This window comes from Octodon degus, unplaced genomic scaffold, assembly GCF_000260255.1.
Source record: "Octodon degus isolate 3935 unplaced genomic scaffold, OctDeg1.0 scaffold00133, whole genome shotgun sequence".
NCBI lineage: Eukaryota > Metazoa > Chordata > Mammalia > Rodentia > Octodontidae > Octodon > Octodon degus.
The window spans coordinates 6,309,930-6,315,206 of record NW_004524709.1 but is presented as its reverse complement, the minus strand read 5'-3'; the positions used below and the strand labels follow the sequence as shown (position 1 = coordinate 6,315,206).

The window sequence follows — 5,277 nt, the reverse complement described above, 5'->3', positions numbered from 1 at the left end:
TGAACTACATCCCTAACCCTTCTAAAATTTTGAAGCAGGATCTTGCTAAGATGTCCAGACTGTCCTTGAACTTGTACTTCTCTTGCCTTGCAAGTAGCTTGGATGATAGGTATGTACCATCATACCTGGCTATTTTTAATTATTATCAAGTATTAAAATTACTGCTCCAATTTAATGGTTTTTTAAGGATGATCCAAGACCCCATTCTCGTGAAAAAGGTGACTGTGTATTCTTTCACTTAAAAGACATTTACTCTAATGGTGGCAGCAAATACAGGAGTGACTGTGGTAGGTTTGAATCCAGCAACAATTATAATTGTGTTCTGGGACATCTTCAAACAGGCCAACTTGTCATAAAAATACTTATTCTCAAAAGTTATTTATCATAAATATGGTCTTTTTTAAAAAATTTGAGATTTACTATTATTTCTTAGTGAATAAATATTTAAAAATTTTCTCATTTTTAGTTTCTAAATATTTAATATAAGTGTGTAAATGAGACTGCGGATAGTAGCATAGAACTGTAATCCCAGCACTACAGGAGACTATGGCTAGAGTGCCAAGTTTAAGCCCAAAAGGGACACTTAATGAGTTAGTGAAAGCCTGTCTCAAAAAAGGAGGGGTGGCAGGGCCAGTGACATGTTTTAGTACAAAGGTTTTGGATTCAATTCCCAGTGTCACACAAATAAAATGAGGGTAACACAGTCTTAAAACCAAAAAGGTTGAGACTCATTTTGTCCTACAAAGGAATCACATTATCATTACCAATGAGTATAAATCCTGAGAAAACAAGTATTTATTTTAAAAAATAAATGCTTCAAAGCCACAGATGTTTAAAAACTCAGCAAGGGTCAGGGAGAGAGCTCAACAGCACAATGCCTGTGGGGCAAATACAAGGTCCTGAGTTTGATCTCTGGTACCAAAGATAAAAATATGATAAAATAAAGGACAGAACAAAAGCAACAAAAAGTCTTAAGAAAATGTCGAAGTACCTGTTAAAGAAGTTACTTACTTCCACAGGAGTAGACTCAGATATTTCACGCAATATTACTATACAGCGATTTTGATTTGGCCTTACTTTTTCTCCCTTCTCATCCACTTGTACTAAAGGTAAAGCTATAAAGAGAAGAAAATAAATAGTTAAAACACAAATATTAAACCATGACACTCCAATGGAGTATGTAACATTCCATCCTTTTTTCCCCTGGTGGAAATAACAGGAAACATTTATTTGATGCTTTGGACAAGAACAGAGCTAAGTAACCCAACTCCACAGTGGCTTAGGAAAAAGATCACCTCTTTAGCACAGTGTAAGATTTAAATGCAAACTGTACAAGGGTATCTATTCTATAAAAACATTGGGTAAGACTGCTGCTGCTCTACCACTACATTCAGTCCCTATCTAGATCATATTCAAATATTGGTAATTTCAATAGTTATACTGAAATAAATCTTAAAAAAAGAAAAAAAAAAAAACCTTTAAAAAGCCAAATCAAAAATGTCTTAGTCACCATATATCCAACTCAAACTTTTATCTTCTTAAATGAAATTTGCTTCCTACCCAAAAAACCTTTCACTCATACTAAAGCCATAAATCTTCATACTGAAGTATCTTCTTGCCCCTTAATTCAAAGGAAAAACCTAAAATGCTTAACAAAGAGAAACACAGGGATGAAGGGGGTGGGGATATAGCTCAGTGGCACAATGCCTGCCTGGCAAATGCGAGGTCCCAAATTTGATTTCTGGCACCAAAACAACCCAAACAACGACAAAAAAAAAACTTCTTCAAGATTTGTAATTCCTAGTAAGAAAACATTTTATAAAATGTTTTAGCTCCATTTGGGGTAGGAGGGAAGGGATTACCTTTTCAAAGTAGCCCAGCTCTCCTGATGATGTCAGATGTACCCTGTTTTGTATTGCTACAACACGTATTAGGTGATATAGGTTGCTTTTGATGAAAGGCTTTGTCAATGAGTATTATACTTGATGTACAAATTTGACTGACAGTTTATTGATGAGATTCATAACCTTTTGATTATTTTGATACACTGACATATTTGCAGGACTCTGGGCCTCATCCCAAAGACCATTTAACTTCTGGATCCTGCATAGTTGCAAGGACTTCTGGATCACTAAGAATCTTACTGAGCCAGGGTATTCCTGCCATGCCTGTTTCCCTTCCAGGCATCTCTTCTGGGAAAGTCCCTGGCATTTCCCCAGGAAAGCCACCTGGAAGAGAGCCATACTGAGCACCTGATTATAGTCTCCCTTATTCCTCCCTCTTGGCTTTTTCATGCACTTCTTGAGCCTTAACCCTTTTTCTCTTTGATCTCTCGTTCTTCATGTTTTCACTCGTACTTTCTCCAATGTTCAGCAATTTTCTGGGCCCCTGGATGAATTTCCTTCAGCAGTGCATTTGTATCCTGATCATAATTGAGTATAAAAGCAAAGGCAGTATCATGGGTTGCTTCTTCCCAATGGTGCAAAACTCTGTGTACTTTTTTTGTATGGTTGGACTGAATCAGAACTTATTTCAAAGGCTTTGTCACAATCTCGAATGACACCATTTGGCTTCTGCAATCTGATGAAGACACTAGCTTTCTTGGCATACAGAATGGCTAAGCAAGGATTCAGCTTGATGGCATCCGTGAACAAGCCAATGGCTTTCTGTAGTTTGCCATCATTTTATGGCATCAATGACAGCCCCTCAGTTATCTCTACATTCTCATCTCCCATTTTTTGAGGGGTATCAGTGCCTGGTTCAATTACAGCTTCACTGTTGATCTCTAGATCACTTTCCTTATTGGATGGTTTGTCTGTCTTTATGGTTTGCCCATTTTCTTACTGTTTTTTCTTCCTTGATATTTTCTTTTGATTTATTTTATGAGTACCAGGTGGTACTTTACTCCTCATGCTCTCTACCCACTCCCTCAGGAAGCACATCTCCACGGTGTGCAGGATGCCTGGATTTTGCTTACATATTTTCATGAAGGCCTAAAACTAATCTATTTTGAGGGGGATCCATGAACAGCAGACCGCGGGCGGCTGCTGAGGAGGCTGTGGCCCGATTCCAGGCACAGGCACAGGCAAGCGAGGCAGCTCAGCAAGATGTGCAGAAGCTAACATTCTATTATTAATCATACTGAAGAAACCTGTCTACTGGTTAGGGTTTATATAAACCAGACCCATATGTGTAAATATCATATAGTCTCTATAGTGTAAGAACTCAAAAGAAGAAATAAAAATAGGTATAACACAATTAAAAGGAAAGTGAGAACTTAAGAATTAAATGACAAAGAGAGGGGAAGGAGAAAAGCTAGGAAATATGACAGGGGCAAAGCCACACATTTATATGCACAAGATGGTTAAGGCAATGATCCTGAGAATCTTCAGTAGATTTTTGAAAGTAGCAGTTAACTAGGTAGGATTCTCACTCTAACTATGTATACTGATACTTGTGAACTAAGCAACGGCACTGAAGATAGCAATATGTAATACTAGGGCTATGCTTGGAATACCTGTCATTCTGGTCTTTTAAATATGTACTGCTTCTAATGTCATATCAATTACTGCTATACTGTCTCAAGTAAATGTTCAAAAAAAAAAAGGGTAATAAAGGAAAATAAGAGACAAGAAAAAATGTCATAGGATTGTCCTACTACAATGCTGTATATGGTTAGATTTCTAAATTTCTGTGTAAAAATATGTAACTGTTTATTCCTATTCTTTTCTTTTTCTTTTTTTTTTTGACAGAACCAGGGATTGAACTCGGGCCCTTGTGCTTGCAAGGGAAGCACTTAACCTACTGAGCCATCTCCTTGGCTCCTGTTTATTCCTATTTTTTTAATATTTTATTTATTTTTCTTCACATTCTGTAAGGAATTAAGGCTTAACATACCAGTATTTAGGGGCCGGGGAGATGGCTCACTGGAATAAGTGCTTCCCTGGCAAACGCAAGGGGCTGCACTCAATCCCCAGTTCCATACAAAACAAACAAACCAACCAATATACTTGATGGAAAATATCTGTTCCATGTTATGTCTAAAATGTTTGATATTCAGACTGATAGTGAGGTTAAGCTCAGCTGCCTATGTTACAGGCTAATAATACTAAGCTTCTCTTCTGGAGGGTTAACAACTTAAGTCTGTAGACCAAAAATTAGAGAAAAAGAAGGGCTACAAAGACAGCCAACATTTTGGCCCTATGCATTAAAGGTCAGTGAGGACTCGGGACATAAGAGAACCTGTATTGTAACATCCTGTAATTCAGTGGCGTTCTAAATTTTCTGATGAAGGAGATTATGGGGCCACAGAGGAAAGTGATCGATGATATATAATGCGCCTAAGGAGAGTCACCTAGAGAGAAAACATTCTTTTAGGCTTTCACAGAGAGCACACTGTGACAATAAACATGACTTATAAACATGGCTGACACTGACAAAAGATCTACAAGCTGCAGTACAGAGTTTTAGGGTAAATCCTAAGGGGATCTGACTGATTGTGTCAGATACAAAAGTTACATTTCTTGTTATATAAGTCTTTCTTTATCTCGGCCTTAACCATCCAGCAGAAAAGTATAAAAATGAGGTATGAAAAGTAAAGTCATATTAATATGCTGAGCTGTAAAAGGCTCAATTCAACAACTTCTGACATTGTCAGTCCTACGGATAACCCACTTTATGGACTACCGGACTATATTGGATTATTTTGCTGAATTCATGAACCTATAAAATTTAAATGGCAATGGAATACCCATCTCTGACAAAACTAAACAAAAAAGGGGGATATAATTGAAGGACGATTCGACCCAGAGTGCAGGCCTAGCACAGAACCCTTCAGCAGAACTCCCTGCAAAGAGGCTAGAGGCAAGACCCACCAAGCTGATTCAGGAGCAGAACCAGAGTGACACAAAGGGTTCAACTCTAACACCTGCAGCAGAAAGAAGTGGAGCACAGCAGCCAGATCCAAACAACACCCACCTGGAGGAATCTGAACTTCATAGATCCGGACCTGGTGCTAAGGTAATAACTCTATCTAAGCTCTACATCAAAGCTCAGAAGACAGTGGTATACAAAATGACAAAGAGAAGAAACATAATGTAGTCTCAGGCCCCAAGTCCACCCAGTACAAATGCAGAAGACACTAGCACTGAGGAAACTGGAAATCACACATCAGATATCTCTGAAATAATAGCGTTGACAGTAAAGAATCAACTGCAGAAAGGTATAGAAGAAATCAGATCAGAAATAATTTCGGAACTAAAAAATGTAGTGGTAACT

The 5,277-nt window shown here is 37.9% G+C and overlaps 1 protein-coding gene and 1 pseudogene across 1 annotated transcript in view; both read right to left on the bottom strand.

Moving 5' to 3' along the window:
* Larp4b (La ribonucleoprotein domain family member 4B) overlaps window positions 1-5,277 on the bottom strand; it is a 125,061-nt gene that overhangs the window by 42,613 nt on the left and 77,171 nt on the right. The gene's annotated exons all lie outside the window — the stretch shown is intronic.
* Window positions 1,977-5,277, bottom strand: part of LOC105743548 — a 12,618-nt pseudogene continuing 9,317 nt past the window's right edge.